Raw genomic sequence first — 22,172 nt, forward strand, 5'->3', positions numbered from 1 at the left:
AACAGGACCCACAGAGGGTTGATCCACTCCAGCCCATGGCCCTGCCCAGACACCCCAACAATCCCACCCTGTGCATCCCTGGGAGCCTTGTCCAAACACTCTTGGAGCTCTGGCAGCCTTGGGGCCGTGCCCATTCCCTGGGGAGCCTGGGCAGTGCCCAGCACCCTCTGGGGGAAGAACCTTTCCCTGATCTCCAGCCTGATCCTGCCCTGGCACAGCTCCAGGCATTCCCTGGGGTGAACAATGCATTGCACACAACGCCAAGTTGTTTCTGGATTATGCTGAGCCTGCAAACAACCAGTATGGGAAACGAACAAAATTTGGATACAGTGCCAAAGTATTTTTTGTTTGTTTTCAAATGCTTTCAGTGATCATTTATGGGTAGGTACGTGTGCCTGCCACGCTGACTTCCAAGGGACATTGACTGCAGCAGTGGCCAGGGAAAGGCATCTGAGCTGGAAGTAAAGCCACCCTGAACTGGTTTTTTCATTCCTATATTATCTGATTTTTAACTTGTTTGTGACCCCAATGTCAAAAGATATGAGAAGAAAAAGCCAAACTGAAGCAAATAAAGAAATCTACAAACTCTCCAAGCTTATGGGTGTCCTCTTCTAGTCCTCGCAGTGTTTCTTAAATCCTTGTTTGCTCCATTCACACAAAGCACTTTCTAATCCCCTGCTCTTCCCTTTAGCAGTAGCAGGATACTTGTTCAGTGTCTCCTTGGGGAATTTGCAGGTTTCACTTTCCTTCCATGCCTTTATCCATTGCTCCTAATGAGTTTGTTTGCTGCAAAGATTTTTTTTTTCCTTTTTTTTTAACAGATAGAAAATGCCTGCAAATCCCACACCAGCATGTAACATCCATAACACTGTCACAGATGTCATGAGGTCAGTGGAGGTTTTATTTACAAGGGTGTTGTTGGAGGACAAAAAGAAATGCTTCAAACTGAAAGAGAGGAGGTTTAGATGGGATATTAGGAAGAAATTGTTTCCTGTGAGGGTGGGGAGGCCCTGGCACAGGGTGCCCAGAGAAGATGCGGCTGCCCCTGGATCCCTGGAAGTGTCCCAAGGCCAGGCTGGACAGGGCTTGGAGCATCCTAGGGTAGTGGAAGGTTTCCTGAGCTCTCGTGTTGGAGCTGCTCCATAACCCCAGGGGAAGAAGCTGTATTTGGTACTGGATTAATCCCACAGCTCTGGGGACAATCTCCTGTTAAAGGGAACTACATCAATTATATTAATTGCCAGCTGCAGCAATTAGAAGCCCTCAGAAGTTAGTGATAGTCCAAACCATAAACCTGAGTGATGTCCTTTCCCTTGAACATTAAGGATGCCAGCCCCTCTCAGGGCTCTGTGTTACCTAACAGGGATTAATTGCTGCGCAAAAATGACAGCAGGACAAGGCCCATAAACTTCAGTACATATCCCAAAAAACTAAAGAGAATTAATAAAACCCAGAGCAACAAATCATTCCTCCACTCACAAACAGGAAAAAAGCACAAAATAAACAGGAATACGGGCAGGACATGTTTTATCCCATCAAGATTTAATTGCACCATTACTTTGGTCCTTTATGGGCCAAGATAATAATCTTTTTAGGTGCTTATGGCAGGTGGAATCAATCATTAATTTATAATATATGTTTTGCAACCTGCTTCTCTTTTCTTAACTATCAGTTACCTGAATCACTCCACAATGTTAAATACATAAATATTATATAGCATCTCCTCAGGGTGCCAGAGATATTCTTAGCTGTTAATCAAGCTGCCTCATTTCTTGATTTTATTTTTCCAGTAATTGTTTGTTTGGCATTAGGATGAGGGGTTTAGAGACCAGCAGGTGACACTGGTGGCTGCCTGCTAAACACACAGATGCAAACAGCCTCTCATTTCTGACATGAGAGAAAACACCTCCTGCTATGATTTCAAACTCTTTAATGGAAAAATAGAGTTTTGGGGAGGTGTTTGTTTCTTTTCTGTGAACCTCATACGTTTCCATTAGTACAGTTCTGGAATCAGGGAGAGAGGCAGCGAACTATAGTCCCATATTCATGTTCTTTATCCCATTCATGATTTAGAAATCTTAATCCTACTCCATACCCCACGCCTGGAATGTCATTCCCTGCTTTTGATGATTCTTTCTGCTCTTCTGTGCTCCTTTTAGAGCTCTCTTCCTTTTTTTTAAATTTTGAAGCAGTGGATCAAAACACCAAATAATACTTGAAGTGCAGGAACAGTAGAATTACACATAGTGCAGCAATTGCATATTTTGGGAAGTTTTTCCCCATCTGTTCCTTTCCTAAAAATTCCTAACGTCGTTTCATTTTGTCTGTCATTTGTGGGAAAAAAAAAAAAAAAAAAAAAGTGTGAGGATTTCATAAGCCTGTGCATTAAAACCTCTCATGGAGTAATGTTTTGGAGCTCAGCATTGATGCCTGGACTGTTTTCCTTGTGTGCCTCACACAATATTAATAATTTTAATTCTTACTGGATTTTCTCTACTCCCTTGGAGAAGTCCACACAACTCTGAAGTACAAGACAGTCCTATAAGAGCCACTTGGACTATAATATTTTAAATTTACCCATGAAGTCCCTAATTTTCTTGACTCTAGAGCCAGAAACATGAGTTTTGGAAGACAGTCATGGGCTGAGAGAGTTAATGTTTAAATCTCACTCTCACTGGAGCTCCTGCTTTTCTTTCAGCATAAAAAACAATACAGGAAAAAAAGGTTTCTAAAGTGCAAATTGAAAAAGTTGGCTTTTTTTCCAAAAAGGAACTTTTAGCATCAATATGAAGCCTGTTAATTTATCTCCAACAAGGAGTAGTCACACTTACCTAAGATCACTCTTCACCAATCACTATTTAAAGACTTTTAAAAACATTATGGTAAATAGCACAAAACACTTTTTCTTCCCAAACACTCGATTTTCTCTACTGTAAAAAAGCTGTATATTTCCCCAGATACTTCTCTTTCTATTAGGACATTAAAAACATCTTTTAAATGGGCATGAAGTAGCGAATTGCTGATTTTTCATTTTGCTTCATTTCAATAGAGCTTTGAAAGTAATGCCTGGATCAGGTTTGTGTGAAGAACTGAAAGGCTGTGGAAATAACAAAGGTGTCTGGAGAACCAATTAAACCTTCCATAAGGTTATTATGCTGAAAGGAAGTGTTGTTATGCACTTTTTTTTTTCCTCCCTGCAAATTTACAAAAAAAGCCCTGGGGACTGATATTTAAATGCCTTAATACCACCTGCTGAGCAACATCAATTGCAAAGCGAAATGTTGAAAAGAGTGTCCTGGTTTGGGACTGTTTGATATTTAGAGACAGGATGTATTTACCTTTTTCTAACAGGATAAATGTAACACAGTTGATCACTTCAAATTAGAACTGAATTGCTATTTACATAGGATTGCAAGAGCTACAGGCAAAACAACTTTGTGAGACACAAGTTGGGAACCTGAGACCTGACTTCTCTTCTCTTCTCTTCTCTTCTCTTCTCTTCTCTTCTCTTCTCTTCTCTTCTCTTCTCTTCTCTTCTCTTCTCTTCCTCTTCTCTTCTCTTCTCTTCTCTTCTTCTTCTCTTCTCTTCTCTTCTCTTCTCTTCTCTTCTCTTCTCTTCTCTTCTCTTTCTCTCTCTTCTCTTCTTCTCCTTCTCTTCTCTTCTCTTCTCTTCTCTTCTCTTCTCTTCCTTCGTCTCTTCTCTTCTTCTCTTCTCTTCTCTTCTCTTCTCTTCCCTTCCTTCCCTTCCCTTCCTTCCCTTCCCTTCCCTTCCCTTCCCTTCCCTTCCCTTCCCTTCCCTTCCCTTCCCTTCCCTTCCCTTCCCTTCCCTTCCCTTCCCTTCCCTTCCCTTCCCTTCCCTTCCCTTCCCTTCCCTTCCCTTCCCTTCCCTTCCTTCCCTTCCCTTCCCTTCCCTTCCCTTCCCTTCCCTTCCCTTCCCTTCCCTTCCCTTCCCTTCCCTTCCCTTCCCTTCCCTTCCCCTTCCCTTCCCTTCCCTTCCCTTCCTTCCCTTCCCTTCCCTTCCCTTCCTCCCTTTCCCTTCCCTTCCCTTCCCTTCCCTTCCCTTCCCTTCCCTTCCCTTCCCTTCCCTTCCCTTCCCTTCCCTTCCCTTCCCTCAGCCATATAAAAGTTAGGGTGTTACTTGGAACAGCCACAGTAAAGGGACTCTTTTCAAAGAAACCTGGAATGGTTTAGGTTGGAAGGGATCCTTAAAGCCCATCCAGTGCCACCCCCTGCCATGAGCAGGGACACCTTCCACTAGCCCAGGTTGCTCCAAGCCCGGTCCAAACCTGGCCCAGGACACTTCCAGGATGAAGAGGCAGCTTGGTCTGAAGAGGCAACTGCTGATCGCATTGTATGCAGCAGAGAAAATAAAATAACTCGTCACACGAGTTTTTTATTATTTCTTTGTATTTTTTTTAAGATGTGCTAATTTGTAAAATTTTTGCTCCCTGTAATCACTGTGGATATTGTAAAGAAGTGGGGCTGGCGTTGGCAAAGCGTCAGCCCTTGTAGTTCCTGCTGGGCACGGAATGCTTCCAGAGCTGTTTCCCTTTCCTTCTCTTGTTTATTTGCCAATCCAGCAGCTCCAATCTCACTCCTGTTTCCTCTCTAAATCAGGAAGGTTTTGATGTCTGCTCATAGTTTTTCTCTTCTTTTGGCAACATAATTTTTTTTCTGCTTATATTGCTACACTTCTCCTAGAGAATACACAAAATGGTTTTAATAACATGTATGAGCACTTAGTGAATGCAGGAACTACAGGACTCAGGGGAGGCATCCTCTTTCGTTGGTATCATTTTTAGGTAAGGCTGTTTTCTATAATGCAGCTACAGCTACAAAAATATAATGACCATGGAGACCCAGACTGGAGAGGTCAAAAACATCTGTTTTCTTGTTTTCCTCACCCATCTATAAACAGTGCAAGGCTTCTCTCCATTCCCCATACTCAGGAATTTTAATTTTCCTCAGTGAAGGATCCCAAAAGACCCCCTAAAATATCTATGTGCAGTTAGGTCAGTTCCAGCAATATGTTAGGACTTACTGTAAATGAGAAAGGGGCCCTTGGAGGATCGGAGATATTGAAGTGTTGCCTTTCGGGATTATTGTAGCCAAATAAAATTCAATAGTTTCCTCTGACTGACTGCTCTTAATCCAGCAGAATGAAAAAGCATCTTATTAGAAGGTATTAGCCCTCTATTGAGCCCATGATGCACTGGTTGGGGGATTCCAGCCGAGTAAAAACTGCTGAACAAACCCTTTATTAAGTTCTCACCTGGTAGAGCAACTCTGGAATGTCAAAACTGGCACAGACTTCCCAGCCTCCACTCCCACCCCGGAAACCACCAAAGCAGATTTTGTGGTGGGTTCCTGGTGACTCAAGGATGGAATTGCTGTTCCCTTGGCTTTTCCAGCTTCCAGGAGAGGGCAAAGAGAGGGGGCCAAAGGGCAGGATCCTGCAGTGGTGAGCCCGGAGGCTCAGGGAGTGGCAATGACAGCAAAAAATGCAGGAAACAGATCATCTTTCTTATCATGCACTCATCAAGATTGGGAAACGCCTCTTGGATGGAAGGTGCACAGTGCTGTCCCTAAACTCTCCCATCCCCTTGCGTGGAAGTTGCGCTGTCCCTCCCCTGCCACCAGCCCATCTTGCCACTTCCCTGCGATGACTTCCATCACCTCAGGTTTCACCAGGACAAGAGGATGATAAAGTTGTTGTCTTCAAAGAACATGAGATTATTTCAGCCTGAAATCCTCACCAAGGGATTTCAGTCTTGATGTGGCAGCTCTTGGAAAGTATTTTTCCCCACAATAAATGGATGGGCACAAAGCCAAGCAGTGACTGAACCTTGCCAGCATTTGGAGATGGAAGAAAGCACTGAGCTGATGTGGCTCTGGCTAAACCTCATAGAACACACAGCAAAAAATCCCAAAATAAGGTAGGAAATTACAGTCTTAGTGTGAAAAGCTCAGTGTTGGATGACTGCAATTATTTTGGATATCAGGTGTCTAAATCTGCTCTGACAAACAGACTTGACCTTCTGACCACACTCACAAGGGGCAGCCCAAACCTACAGTAACCAGAGACAGCTGAATGTAACAATTCTTTCTGAACTGAATCGCAGGACAACTTTCAAACCTCCACAAAGAAATGGAACCTTGGGTTAAATTTAAAATGCTCAGCTTGTCTTGCACGTGGCTGCCCCACAGTTTCAGGCATATGCACAATTAAAATAAAGATGATGCATTTTGTTCAGTATACTTGTGATGCAGGAAAGACTTGTCATAGCAAATTCTCCTAATTTGACTTCTCTTACCTCATGATTATGTCTGTTTGCACATACTCTGAGTAGGCTGTGGGTAACCTCCCTACACCCACAGCTGAGACAGCTCTTGGTTTGGGTATGGGCTATTTCCGCAAAGTGCTGCTGATTCTCTGCTAAATCGCTGAATTTTCTGAAAAAGCAGACAATGCAGCACTAATGAAAGCAGATGGTTCACATCAAACATCCAAGATGCCAACATTTCAGAGGAAAAGAATTCAAAGGAAAAATCCTATACCAATTAGCTATGGGATTAGGAAGAAATTAGGAGGGAATTGTTGCCTGTTATGGTGGGGAGGCCCTGGCACAGGGTGCCCAGAGAAGCTGTAGCTGCCCCTGGATCCCTGGAAGTGTCCAAGGCCAGTCTGGATGGGGCTTGGAGCACCCTGGGATAGTGGAAGGTATCCCTGCCCATGGCAAGGGGTGGCACTGGATGGGCTTTGGGGTCACTCCAACCCAAACCATTCAGGATTCTGAGATTCTATGAATTCCAGTGCAAAGAAAATAGGTTTTGGATGCACATGCAAAACCTAAAAGATTATTAATATTCTTGAAAGGCTATCAAGAGACTTTCTTTTTGACCATACGTAATGAAAAAAAACCTGTGTCAACCACAGGAAAATAAAAGGAAAAACAAAAAGAGAAAGGGATAGAGTAAGAAAAAGAAAGAGGAATGGGAAAGGAAAAGGAAAAAAGAAAAAGGAAAAAAGAGATAAAAAAGAAAGGCAAAATTCTTGGAATTCTCTTAGCTGTAATAAAAACCAGAAGGAAACTGGTTGTATGTGATTAAATAGATGCCACTGTTCTGCCATTTGAAGGAAAAATGTTCCTAGATCCTGAATCCAGACACGTCAGGACAGATGTTCTGATGCTGCGTTGGATAACTCTCTGCTTAGGAAGCAGTGGAGGTGCACTGACTCTCAGAATTCCTTCTAGAGTGCTCCAGAAGGAGTGTAACATAATTTGCAAACTCCTTACCTGACACACCATCACATCCTGGCAGAAAGGCACAGTTTTCCCTCTCTAACAGGATTTAGAAAGGGTGACCAGTAATGAAAGAACACACACAGGCACACACACATCTCTCAAAGTGACAAATCTGTGTTCACCCCCTGCTTTAACAACCATTGATCAGCAGAGAATTCCTTCCTTGGAAGGGTTCTGTAGGCTGGACAAGGTGTCCTTAGGCTGGCACATTCTGTCATGCTTCAGATTAAACTGCAGAGAGACATAAAGATACCTCCTGTCAAAGGGATGTTTGTGTGGTGCCTTCCTCAGCTCAGGGGATGTCCTTGAAAGGTTGATTTATCCGTGAAAAGAAACCTCAGTGGCTCACAAGTGTGTGGGGCTGAGATAAGGCAGCAGCACTGGATGGGGCTGACCTGGACATTATGCACCAAACACAAACACAGCCCCAGTTCTGCCCTCCTGCACAGTTACCCTAAAGGCAGCTTGTAAAGGACAGGAACAATTTTAATATATCAATGTATTCCTCAGTGGACCGAACAGACAGAGATCCCTGGCTGGACTTTATCAATACAGCCTGTTCTGGGCAGCTTATGGCAATGAGCCACCAAGGTTTGCATTTGATTTATCATTTGTGTGCCACCAGAATTTTGAGATTGCTGGAAGCCCTATTTCCAAGAACTCAGCAGCTTCCCTGAGCAGTGCAACCTCCTGTAAAAACCTCCCAGGATGCAGTAGGTCCTATCATGACCAAAAAGGCTGAATTAACTCAAATCATTTGAGAAGCTGGTTTATGTGTTGAAACACAGACAGTACAAACCTAATGAAGCTGTTCTAAAACTTGGGCTGCACAACTTCTCTGTGGCTGCACTTTTGGGAGCTGATAGGGGCTGAGGTCACACAGTGCCTCTCACTCACAAAGGTCTCCCAGTGTCTCTGACTTTGCCAAGACTCGCAGAAATTCAGCATTTTGTGGTCTGTGCTCTCCTGTTTGTTTGGTTGCACTTCACCTTGGAGTCTGAAATGGGATTTTCCACCCAGCACCATGCCGAGATCCCACTTTGCTCTTGGGCTGCAGAGTGTTGCAGTTTTGGGTAAAAACCCCTCTCACTTGTGTTGTAAAGAACATTCCTTCCCAAATGTCCTTCGTGTGGGCAGCCCCAGAAGTGTCCAGTCTTTACCCTTTCAAAACCAACCTTCTCTACCAGTGCCAGCATCTTAAAAATAAATCAATGCACGACACATGTTGAAGTGGGAAGTGTTGGTTCTTTCCAGTCAAGCACGAAAGTGGTTGGGTGATTTCAAATTAGTTAACAACACTCCCAGACTCTCATTTCTCCTTTTCAAGATGAGCAAACACACATTTACAATAACTTGTCATAACATCTCAGTCTAATGAGAAGAGAGCAGGATCAGCTGAATATAAACAGAGTTATGACCCAGCTCACCTGAGCGTGGCTTGCAATATAATTCTGTACCAGACGTGTCAAAGAAGACAAGAAAATATTAAATATGAAAATGTGTATCTTACTTTCTGGAATGGCACTTTCCTTTAAATGTTGTAAACTTTTGTATCCAGTGAAACTAAATTTAACTCTTGGAAAGCCCCTCTTGCAGCAGAAGCAGAAAAGTAGCTGCAAAGTGACTCAAACCTATCACTGTAACTGTAATTAAACAAAGGAGTATCCAGGCAAGAGGAAACATCTACCATGTAGAGAAAATGTTGCACCCTTAAGTGCCTTCATTGGAAATTTAGTTTTCCTTCATGGCGCAGGAGCAAGGGGAGCTATAAAAGCATAATTTAACATGCCAGTAAAAATAAATTGTAATGCATTTATTCCATATCATATTTATTATGAATGGTGCTGCTCAGCAGGGTAGTTAAAAATTAACATCCTATAAGTCACAGAGGGGAAGTTTAGGAGACAAGAGGTGAATGTGTCCTTTGCCAATAGATCTAAATTTTAACAGAAACCAGGCAGGCTGCTGAGATCTGACTTTATTCCACGAGAAACAGAAAAACTTGCGGAAGTGTTAAAGAACTCCAGCTCCTAGAGTTGGAGGCTACACAAACGGAGGTTTTCAATGTATGCATTCAGATTTTGATTGATAGAATGAACGAATCTATCCTATGAACTAATCCAGCCAAAGCAGCTCCTGACACAACCTTTGCTGTCTACTCTGAGGAGGACTGAGGGTGCTTTGCACCATCCCAGAGACCCCTGGGTCAGTGGTGGCAGGATTTCATCTGGGAGCCCTGTGGAGATGAAAAGAAATGCAAAATCATGGATTTTGGGCTTGGGCAGTTAATGATGGGGACAGTAGGAGAATGAAGAGGAAGCATAAATGAGAAATTCATCCTGTTCTCTCACCTCTGTGTCCTGGTGTGCAGCTTCTCTGGTTGCCTCAGGAATCAGCTTCTGTTGGAGGAAATTAGGTATAATTCTTTCAGTCAGAAAAGAGAGGGGGTTTTGGTAGTTTTTCTTCATTTGGTTTAGGTTTTGTTGGGTTTTTTGTTTGTTTGTGTTTGTTTTGTTTTGTTTTGTTTGGGTGTTTTTGGTTTGTTTGGTTTTTTTTGCAGCTGTTGTTTCACCTTCTGGAAATTGGAAAGCACCTCCTGGAATGCTGAATTTCCCAGCTCCAGCACAAGAAAGAGCAACTGGTCAGGAGCTCCAGGCTCTTCTGGGGAGGCAGAGTTGTTGGCCAAGGGCTGGCTGAAGAGCCTGGAGCTCTCCCTGCAGCCATCCCTCTGGGTGCCAGGGAAATCTGTGATAAATAATGACATTCAGACCAACGTGATACCAACATGAAATTCTGTCCCAGAGTTACAGTCAATATCATAATCAGTAGTGCAGTATTTACAGCCCTAGAGTAAAGGAATAAATAAAATAATTAATAGCATTATAATGATATTACAATAATAATAACAATCATAAAATATTATTTCCAACTCAGTTTTGCTACCCAATTCTGCTAATTTCACTCCAAATGCAAACTTTTGCCAGCTGGATGTTTGTTTGCAGCAGAACATCAAAGGAGCTGGGGTAGAATTTTTATGAAAAAGATTTTGATTTCCCATGAGAAGAACAAGCTTATCTTTAATCGCCTTCTACCACTGTCTCTTCAGGAGGGTGCTGGAGAAAGTATCAATCATTTAAAAGCTGGATTGCTCAGAACATTTGGTTTCTCATCATTTCTTCTGACTTCTGGGCAGAAAAAAAAACCCTTAAATTACCTTCTGTTTTTCTGTAGTTCCAGGCATATCTTTTTGTGCTTTTTTTCCCCTATCTCTGCTTTTATTCATGAGTTGTCACAAAAGTAGGAAAACAAGCAGAAAACAAAGAAAAACAAAACAGGAGATAGCTCAGAGAGCTTGACAGTGAGCTCTGCCCCAGGGCCACCAGTTCAAACCCATCAGAAATCAGCAGCAGCTCAAGTATCTGAGATTTAATGGCTGCTTGACGACCTCGGTAAAGTGTGGAGCCTGTTGGTTTCTCACACTGTCACAGCAAGGAAGTCTATGCAGAGAATTTGGAAAGAGCTCTTGCTGGGTAGGTGATGCTTCGGGTCAGTGATGAGGAATGTGTTATGGAAGAACAGGTTAGAAAAGTTGGTATTCCTCGGAAAATATACAAAAAACACTGCTCAGAAGCCTGGAGCAGACCTAGACTCACCCCAGAAGACAAGGAATATGTAGAGAGGGAGTTCAGAAGTTACAATATATTTTAAAAAAAAACCTAAACTAAAACACACAACTCAGACTCCTAAATCGGTTTTTAATTACACTAAAGTTGCTGTACTCCACTATGTCTCTAAGTGCCACTAAAAATATGGGATTCGTGGGAAAGAATCAAAGTGTCAATGGAAACCGGAATAAAGGTTTTAAATCCCTGCTTTTAATTCCTCTTATAAAACAAGACAAGACAGGCCAGGCTAAGAAAGAAAAATATAAGGAATTAAAAAAAACAAGTGAGCCCAGTCCTATTCTTTACTGAACCTGCTGTCTCCATTCTAGTGCAAGGTGTCTCATAGCAGGGGCTGGAATGAGATGAGTTTTAAGATCCCTCCCAACACAAACCAGTCTGGGATTCTATGAGGGGAAGAAATATTTTTTTTTTTTTTTAACTGAAACAGCTTCTATGCTACAGTATAATCTTATTGATAAAAAGCTTTATCCTGCTTTAAAAAATCCCACATAGGAATATCAGCTCCTGCCATGAGCACAGACATTGTTTCTATGGGATTCAAGCCTGGTTTCCACCCATGTGTTCAGGAATGGAAGCAAGAAGGGCTTTCCTTTGCACAGGCATGTGTGAGTATGAAGCAAATCCTCACCTGGACTGCACTTAGTCTGTCCTGGAAGTTTTCTGGTGGAAATTGCTAGAGCTCAGCTGAGCTTCCCAGGCTCCCAAATGAGCTACTCCGTCTCCAGCCAAATGAGATGCTTGACAGAGGAATTACCCTGCGAGCTCCTTGTCCGGGTGATCTGGAGTGCAGATTAGTCTGTCATAAAGGTGCTCTCTGGCCTGGAGATGGATGACAATGCTCAGGGCACAATTAAGCTGTTTTATTGCTGTGTTGCCCATGAGTTGATTACCAGGGCAACATTTGTTGGTGGTGTTGTTACAAAGAGGGGACTTTTATTAGAGCTCTTGATTTAAATAATCTGCCTGTTTGTGGTCATTAAGGAAAAGCGATGTCCCCTCATTAAATCAATAGTCTGAAATGCCTTTCTCTGTCAGGCTCTGTTATGTTGTAGGGATAAAAGTGGATCTGATTATTAATTAACCACTGATGAACCCGTGGAGACTGACAGCTCATGTCTAATGGCTGCTTCTAGGGCAGCCCTACTCCAACACACCAGTTATAAATCAATCTTACATCACTACAATCATGAGAAGTCCCGTGGCAGCAGTGATGCCCCAATGCCTCCATGGCTCCAGGCTGAGGTGTGGACACAGGCATCTTTTGTCCTGCCTGTGACAATTTGTGTGCCTCTCTCACACTGTGGCCTTTTTCTTGCTTTCCTCACAGAGGGAGGTTTTTAGTATATAGGTCCTTTGAATTCCAAAGGGCTCGTCTTTTGGTTTTTAATGTATGATCATAGAAATATGTCCCTGGAAAAGAAAATTATGATTCCTGGTAAAAAAAAAACAGACCTCAGGCCCATTTCCTTGCTCCTCCCAGTCTTTTCATAATATCAACTTGGTGATTCAGTCTCCAGCTCTGTGGACCAGCCTCAAAGTGTTTTGATTTATGGCATGCTCTTCTTTTAAGAAACTGTGCCCTTCACCCACCTGGGAAGGGGTCCCGGGAAAGGCTGATGGTGTTCCCCTTCTGGCAGTGTAACACCAGTAATTTGGGATCAAAAAGGGAAATTGGCAGTGAGTTTTCTACTTCCCCATTCATAGCATTATGGAATGGTCCGGGATGGGGGATGGAAGGATCATTAAAGCCCATCTTGTTCCAACACACCTTCCACTGTCCCAGGTGGCTCCAAGCCCTGTCCAGCCTGGCCTTGGACACTTCCAGGGATCCAGGGGCAGCCACAGCTTCTCTGGGCACCCTGTGCCAGGGCCTCTCCACCCTCACAGCCAAGAATTCCTTCCCAATATCCCATCTAAACCTACCCTCTGACAGTTTGAAGCCATTCTCCCTTGTCTTGACACTCCAGGCCCTTGTCCACAGGATCCCAGAATCATCAAGCTTGGAAAAACTTTCCCAGACCATCGAGTCCAACCTGTGCCCAATCCCCACTGTGTTGCCAGCCCAGAGCACTGAGTGCCACCTCCAGCCCTTCCTGGGACACCTCCAGGGATGGGGATTCCAATACTTCCCTGGACAGCCCCTGCCAAAGCCTGAGCACCCTTTCCATGGAGAAATTCCTCCTGATGTCCAACCTGAGCCTCCCCTGGCACAGCCTGAGGCCGTTCCCTCTCCCCCTGTCCCTGTTCCCTGGGAGCAGAGCCTGACCCCCCTGGCTGTCCCCTCCTGTCAGGGAGTTGTGTAGAGCCACAAGGTCCCTCCTGAGCCTCCTTTTCTCCAGGCTAAACAACCGCAAATTCCCTCTCCAGTCCTCCTGTAGGCCCAAGAACCTTTCTCAGGAACCTTGTTACATGGATGGAAAGCAGCTCCAGATAAACAAGCTGGTGCTTCTTTTTTTGAGAATAATTGGCTTTATTTTTTGCCCACCAGCTATAAGACCTACTTTTAATTCACTCTTTTTCTTATTCACTTTTTGATGTAACAGTTCAACCAGGGTTTGAATTCCTTTTCCCATGCAGCCCTTTCATCATGCTTCTAATTACCTCGCCTAATTGCTCTGAACTGGTACGAGCCCGTAATTTTTTTTTAAATTATTTTCTTTAATTACAATTCTATGGCAAAGAAAATGTCACTGAAATGCATCTTACTAAAACTAAACAAAAACAAACAAACAACAAACAAAAAAAAAAAAAAAAAAAAAAAAAAAAAAAAAAAAAAAAAAACAAAATCACTGAAATACATCTTCCAGCATTTTGAATAGTTTGACACACCTTATGTTCATTCTGAGTTTGTCCAAAGTCATGCACCACATGCAAAACAGGGTAAAAAAATGTACAAAATGTTAAAATAAGAAGAAGGATGGAGAGGAGAGCATGTGGAATATTCTCTGAAACTCGGTGTCAATATTTTTCCTCTTTGAAGTGCAAATGCCATCCTCTGTGGGGGAACAATGTCTTCATTGTGCTAAAGCAAGTCTCTGAATAGATTTGAGAATCAATGGATGTTAATTGGGTGTGAACAAAACACTTGACATTTCCAAAACAGGACCTGTGGATGAAAATTAGCAACTGCTTCTTTTATATCAGCAGAAGAAAAGTTGGGTTGTTTCTTTTTTAATCTGTGGAATGTTTTCATAATTCTGCAACCAAACTTTAGCAGTGAGAGATGTTCACAGGGGGGTAAGAGAGCTATGATCGTAATTTAGGGTGGCATTAGAGAAACTCCCCTGTCAGATACAGGTCACTGGCAAAAATAGGAAAAAGAATGTTTAAAAACTCAACTCCAAATTGAATCACATCCAATACCGTGCTGAAAAGAGGTGCCTTGTTCAAAATTCCCGTAGCCTTGTGTTCTGGAAATTTGATAATGCCAAAGTGGTTTATATTTACATTTTAAAATGGAACCAAAGAGATTTTCTGTTTAAGTTCGTGAACAAACTGAAGTGTTGTCTTTTTCCATAACCCAACACATCGCTTGAGATTACTCCAATACAAATCCCCAGAAGGGGAAAATCATTTGTTTAATGATAGTGAAACTCTGAGGACTGAAGTATCTTTATGTACATGTATTGGCTCATTTATTGCCTTGCAAGGCTTAGCCTCAGCTTTTACATTAGCCTCCAGCACAACAGATGACATCATTTCTATATTCCAAGATATTTTGGCTGTCACTGATCTGCAGCACAGTGGCTTTGTGAAAGATAAATGTCACCCCTCATCAATGCGCTTTGCAACTTAATTAATTCCTCAGCAGCGTATTAATTAGGCAACAAGACTAGCCTGGAACTTCCATAAATGAGATGAGAAATGGATAAAACCTGTCCTAACCCAGCTAAACAAGGCCATGTATGAGGATGGGGCCAGTTTCTTCTAAGGAGCACCCACTGTCTACCCATTGGAGAGGCAGCTCAGCAAAGGCCCAGCCCTTGCTACTTGGACATTGGGTTTTGTCCCATCTAATGACCAGATTCCACCCTATGGATTGGAGAATCTGCTGCTAAGTGAGGAAAAACTACCACCATGCTGAGAGGTAAGAGTCCAGCGTTCAGCACTGGGGAAAGAGCAGAAGCCAAAAGGTGAGAAACCTTCCATGAAAGACAAATTCAACCCAATCCGTGCCCCCCTGATGAGCAGAGACACTGAAAACATTCACTGTCCACCACCAGGGCAACTCTTTCTAACACAAGTTTTATTTTTTAGAAGAGAAGCGCTGAAAACAACAGGTTGAAAGAGGGTTAAAGTTTTTATTGCCATGACCATACATTTCCTGCAATGCCTACAAAACAGGGTCTTGAAACCAGACTCCATCTCCAAAAGGGACTCAGAACTGCTTGGGGCAGGGAGCAATGGGGAAAGTGTCCTGGGTTAATTTAACATGTTCGTGTCAAGTCAACAAAAGCTGTAGGAAGGATTATAGTTCTTCAATACATAGGACGTGCTCTAGTCGGAAATTCCAAACTTTATGGAGCTCTCAAAGGGAAATCATTGAATCACAAAACCACAAAATGGTTTGGCTTGGAAGGAATCCTAAAGTTCATCTCACCACACCCCTGCCATGGGCAGGGACAGCTTCCACTAGCCCAGGGTGCTCCAAGCCCTATCCGGCCTGGCCTTGGACAATTCCAGGAATCCAGGGGCAGCCACAGGATCCAGGCCCTCGGGGTACCCTGTGCCAGGGCCACCCCACTCTCCCAGGGAAGAATTTCTCCTCAATCACTGTTTTTTCTTATTTACATTTCTGGATTAATACAAATCCACAGGGATAAAATGGCAAAGCTGAAGTCAGTCACCCCTTCAGAGAAAAAAATAAATCAAGAAAAATGAAAAAATCATTCCTGTTTATTTGGGATGAGCTTCATCTAAGTTTTCTTCTAGGGCTTAATTTGAGTGCCCCAATGATTTTCCTTCCTGGAGACTCGCAGCACAAAACAAATGTGGTTTTTTGTCTGAGGTTGCAGTGAGCATTTTAGTGCTTCTTGCATGGTAGACTGACCTCAAAGCTAACAGAGAACAATTTTAATAGTTGTTTTCATTGCTTTAAGTAGGATGTAAATAAACATGCAGTGCTTGGACAATTGGTTCTTGAGTTTTAAGGGAAACAAAAAAAGGTTGTGCTCAAGTGAGAGGGTTCCACTCATCACACTCAGAATGTGTCCTGCTAAAACAATAAACCCAGGCGGGGTTGTTGTGGAATCCCTGTTGTTCCAGGATTACCACAGCCCTGCAGCACAGCCCAGGTTGGGACAACCACAGACAGAGCTGGGGAGCAAAGCCAGTCAGTCAGAAAAGCACAGCCACCACAGCTGGGAGGGGAAACAACAGTCATTAGTAAATCACTGTGGTGTGGAACGATTTCCTAATTGCTCCTGCTGGTTTTGTCAGATTCCCTGGAGTGCTGGAAGTCTCAAGACTGCAAAAAACAAAAGCTAAACCCAAAGAAGCTAGTAGCAGTGCCACACTGGCGGTGTGTGTTCAGGTTGCTGCACAGGTTCTGGCAGCCTGATAAGAACCTTCATTAGTGCTGTGCTTTTGCCTTCAAAAGAAGCCTGTGAGGATACCTGAAAAAGACACACAAACTGTAATTGTGGTGTCCAGGAACTAGCAGGAAAATCATGGAATGGTTTTAGCTGAAAAAAACCTCAAACCTCATCTCATTCCACCCCTGCCATGGGCCGGGACACCTTCCACTAGCCCAGGTTGCTCCAAGCTGCCTCCAGCCTGGCCTTGGACACTTCCAGGGATCCAGGGGCAGCCACAGCTTCTCTGGGCACCCTGTGCCAGGGCCTCCCCACGCTCACAGAATTTCGTCCTAATAATCTAAATCTGCCCTCTTAATCAGCATTAATCAGAACAAGCAGAATTAGCAGAACTGACTTGTGACCCAGGGCCTTTTAATGAACTAAAACCACCTCAATACTTCACCTTGTTTGGGTAAGTGATGAACTTTCCTAAAAACAACAGAGAAGGTCATCCCTGTTCCCCAAAATCTCCAATCTCAGCAAAACCTGGGTCACCATGAGGGCAAAGCCATGTGGAGGAATCAGTCTTCTATTCTCTTAGTGTCCTTTGAGAATAGCAACAAATAATGGCTAAAATTAGTCCAAGTAATTTATTTGGATTTTCAAACGCCTTTTGTCAAGTTCCCTGGGGAACACTCAACTCAGCAGCCTTTCAAGAAATGAAATAGCAGAAAGGAATTATTTACTTTAATCACCCAAAAAAAACCAGAACTCTTGGGAGCTGCAGAATTTCCATACCCAGACAGAAATGTACAGACGTTTTTCTTTTCTTTTTCTTTTTTTTTTTTTTTTTTTTATGAGGGGAGGGCCAGCAAGGTAGCAAAGTTTGCTAATTATTTGGGTAAGTTCAGATAAAAGGAGATGCATTGAAGCAATTCAAAGGGATCCAACAAGTCTGGGTGAGCAGGAGGGGCTCTGGCTCCTGGACAGGTGCTGCTGAGGGAATGAAGACTTGGAGCTATTCAGACACATCCCTGTAAACACATGTCTTGGTTCGGGAAGACAGGTATCTGCCAGGTAATAAAAAAAAAAAAAAAAAAAACCCAACTGGAGTTTCCTTTGGAATGGAGAGTGCAAATCCCCCCCCCCCCCCCCATCCCTTTTTTTCTTTTTCAATTATAAATTTACAATCAGAGGCTCTTAGGCAAAGATTTGGGAAATAGGAATAGCAGTTCTTTACTAGTATGTATTACAAAGCAAACAAACACAAAAGACCCCCACCAAACAACTACAGCATTAATAACAAACGACAACAGGACCAAGAACCTTGAGGGCTTTGTTTCACAAAACCCAGGACAGTTTGGTTTCGGTGTCCCTGCAGGATCCTCAGCGCACCAAGCTGGAACAGTGGAAAAGTCCCGGGCTGGTAGCTGGGATGGCAGGGTGTCCCGGCAGGCAGGGGCAGGATGTCCCGGCAGCGCAGGGGGTGCAGGGTCACGCCGCAGCAAGAGGAGCAGCGCCGAAGGAGACGAAGGCGAGGCAGAAAAGCGGCCCAGCTTCTGCGAGTGGCAGAGAAAAACTCAGGATTCAGGTCGAACCGGTGATAGTAGATTTCCCAGGACTGGATCCCTTTGGCCACAGTGAAACTCCTCCAGCCAGCAACAGCCGTTCTCTCTCTCCCCAAACGCTGAACAAAGAAGAGCCCCCAGCTGCCTCAAGCTCTGTCTTTTACCTGCGTTATCTCCCCCTTCCAACTTTGTCCACCTCTTTGTTTTGGTTAAGTACTCTCAAGTATCCAACACTTGGTCTCCTTGGTAACTTATGGGGAAAAAATTCTTTAGAGAAAGAAGGAACAAACCTAACCCCCAACAACACCACACGAAAAAGAGCCATAATTCAGAGGAAGGAAGATTAGGGGAATTCATTAATTTTATTTTTTAGCTCGCTTGCTTTCTCATTTAACTGAGGTGTCGTTCTACAGAAAATGCATAGATGGTCAACACTTTCAAAACCTCATTTCAGCTGTTACCTGTCTTTAAACATATCATAAGCTTTCCACTCAATGACCAACATGTCACATCGTGGATTTCCTTGGATCCTTCTCAGCTGTGCCTTTGTCACGGCTCTGCTCCTCTCCAGGTGAGTGATGAAGCACCACAGTGCAGCCCAGCAATGCAGCCCATTCCTGCAGGGAGGGTGCAGGGTTTTATCTGCAAGGACCCCTCAGGAGAGCAGGCTGAGCTCCCAGCAGCAGCCAATCGAGGGCTGTGTGAAGGCAGCACCGAAATTATCCCAGTCCTGTTCATCACTGGATTGATGCTGTGCTTTGTTGGATAAAATACACAGCACCAACTGCTTGGAGATCAGCTAGGGAAACCGGGATTGATGGACAGCATCAAAACACTCCATACTTACAGAGCTGTTAAGCCCCAGCCTTCTAATATTTCCAAACAATCAAATTCCTGTGCTTAGCAAGGTTCAGGGCTTTGTACTTTTCCATCAGAGTAGCCAGCTTTTGGCAGATGGGAGGAATTTCTTACGCTGTGTACTCAGGAAAATGTGTCTGCAATTCCTCTGCTGCCATCTACCCTCAGAAATGCCTTTGTGCAGCCAGGCTGGTCCTATCCACGAAGTTTGAAAGTCATTAACCAAACTCTGAACCCTACAAACAAAAAGTCTTAACAACAGGCAGCTGTGTTCATTTGCATTTCCTTAAAGACATTTTTGAAAAAACCTAAAATAACACTGAAATAAAAAATAAAAGGATGAGTTGAAGCCATCATCCATTACAAGGAAACTCCCCAAATAAAAAAGAATTGCAGGCATTTAACACATAAAGTGCTTTCTTTCTAAAAGCAGAGACAACATGTTTGATTCTGAGGATGTGCAGAGAAATTCTGGACTGATGAATGTTGGCAGTAACAAACAGAAGGTAAAAGGTTTGTTAATTTTCTCTGTGATTTCATTGCCTCTTTCAATTTGTCCCTTGTTTGTGTTGTGCTCAGGCTCCATGAGAAGACTGTAGAAAAAAATCCAGCTTCGTTTTTTTTTATTATTTTGGCCAAAAGAAACCTTGAGCTGGATCTTGCAATCTGTTCTTTGCTAAGTGCAAAACTCCAGCCACTGTCCACCTGGAAGTGTAGAACCATGCTCCAGTCCAGCAGGGAGCATCATCTCCACTCCTGCACAGGAAGAGGGAAGAGCCACAGTCAGCTGGGTTCAGGGGTTCTGCCGGGATTTGTGTGTTCCACACACCCATTTAGGACTCCAGTTAGTGCTGGGTTAATGAGTGCCCTCAGTGCTCTGAGGGAGCTTTCCCAGCCTTAAGGATTCTCTCATTCTGGGGTGGAACACCTTTCTCTTTTCCCTGGCCAAAAAACAGGTGTGCAGGGATGACAAGGAGATTTTTTTTTTCCCCTGTTCCTGATTCCAGACATTTTCCAAGCATCAGTACCCTTTTCCACGGAGCTGTGACCTTCAGGTATCCATTTGTCCAAGCAGCAACTGACTGAGGGGGCGATTGAGATGTCCTTGAGACATCCAAGCCCTCTGTCCCTTTCTCTGAGAACACAAGGTGGTGGGACAGAGGTTTCTCTCACCCCATCTGAGAGGCTTTTCTCTTCAACCAGAATAACAGAGCTGGGACCTTAAAATCAGACAGGACTGATCTATGTCCACTGGTGGTAGGTGGCACTGATTGTCATGGGTCAGTTTATGGTCACTAACCAGTTTTCATGGGATCACAGAGTGTCCTGAGCTGGAAGAGACCCACCAGGACCATCCAGTCCAGCTCCTGGCCCTGCACAGACACCCCAACAATCCCACCCTGTGCCTCTCGGGTGACTCTGTGTGGGGCCAGGTTAAACCCCCTCCTTTTCACGAGATCTTTTGGAATCATGTTCTAAAACAAGATCAGTGACACAAATAAAAATCAATAAAAATTCCTAACCCCCTCCAAATAAGATCAATCTTAGCAGATAGGTCTGTTTAGGAACAGAAAACATCCAGGCCCACTGAAGGGCTGTGGCATTGGCTGAAATAAAGCCCAGGGTGACACAGCTGTCTGTAGCTTCCCAAAAAGAGCAGGTTAAATGCTTCCTTTGGAGAAGTTTTCCTCCTTTCTTGCATTCAGCCACACTGAAATTGAAGAGGAATTAACAGTGTGTTTAATGGCACACCCCTAAAGCACCCACACTCCTGTAGAAGGTGTCAAGGCAAGTCAGAACTAAAGCCAAAGAACAGTTTCTATTGTGTATTTTTAACATTCTTCCTTGGTATAATTCAGTACCAATTTTATTTAAATACAGTGGCCGTTGTTGCTGCCATTCCTTAAACATGCCCCTCTCACCTGCCACAGACAGAGCAGACCCAGCTGCTGATGAGGGTGATTGAGAAGTGAATTTACTTTCTATACCAGTAACAAAAAATCTGCTGTTTGAGCAAAAGTTTGATCCCTGGTACCTCTTGCTCGTCACTGTTTTCTCAGTCTGACTTCAAGAAAATCCTTTATAGTTTTAGAAGACAGATCCTACTAATCAGTGTCCAATGGAAAACACACAGGTTCACACACTATATCAACATTTCATATATTTAATTGCTATTTCCTTGTTTTGCCATGTTCCATGGAATAAAAAACACCAAAGAGTGTTCTATTGGATTAACTGAGATATCAAAGAGCAAATTCACCCTGGCCCTATCTCTCCTCCGTGGGCTCCTGGCACTGCAGTGAGTTGCCAATGAAGTAAGAAAGCAGATTAGATATAATTCACTTTGAAGCTGCTCTGATAAAATCCAACAAAAGGAATCTGACTTATTTCAGATGCTCTATCACTACTTATCCACCTATTGCTGCCAAGAGCTGCATTGCCAAAAGACTGATGGAAGATTAAGAAAAAAAACCCCACACCAACACCTTCTGCTGCAGAAAACCCCTGGCAGGGTGTTTGCTCCATCTGGACTGAGATGCCCAGATGAAGAGGGGGTGCTGTTGGTCCATCTGTAAAACAGTGCCCATACCAATTGCCTGACTTATGGTAGATTTGGAAGGCTGTTCTATGGAAAAGATGTGCAAAACAGCTTGGCCTTCTCCCCATCCCATGCTGTGTTTTCCTTTTTCTCCCTCTTTACAGAGATCCTCCATAAAAAAATGCATTAATTCTGACCTGCTCCTGCTCTGTGTATTCTTGTGTCTGCTGCTCCTTGATGGAGAAATGGGTGAAATGATTCACTGGACAATTTTTTTTTCGATGAGACTTTCAGATTTTCCTCCTGTCCTTCATTTTCCACGGAATTTCGTTTTGTCTTCCTTCTGAATACACAAATGTAACTATCCTTAATGTTGGTGGTGCAAGCAGGGAAGGACTCAGGGAGAAAGAATTTAAAACCTTCCATGTTTAGCTTTATTAGAAAGAATTTTCCAACACCCCACTAATTAACTGCTTTAAATCACAGAAGTTCAAAAAGTAATTACACGTAATGATAAACTGCTTTTTAAGAGAGGTTGCAGGTGTCATATCTGAGGCAAGGTAGAGAAATGTAGAGTAAGTGTCCGCTGTTTTCCTTGTCCATGGATCAGGAGCATCCTTGCTTTCCTTGCTACTTGTTAAGGGATATATTATGCGAAAAAAAAAAATCCATTACTAGCAAGAATCCATTACTAGCAA

This window comes from Chamaea fasciata, unplaced genomic scaffold (genome assembly GCF_029207755.1).
Source record: "Chamaea fasciata isolate MVZ Bird 193981 ecotype frontalis unplaced genomic scaffold, bChaFas1.0.hap1 SCAF_10, whole genome shotgun sequence".
Taxonomy (NCBI): Eukaryota; Metazoa; Chordata; class Aves; order Passeriformes; family Sylviidae; genus Chamaea; species Chamaea fasciata.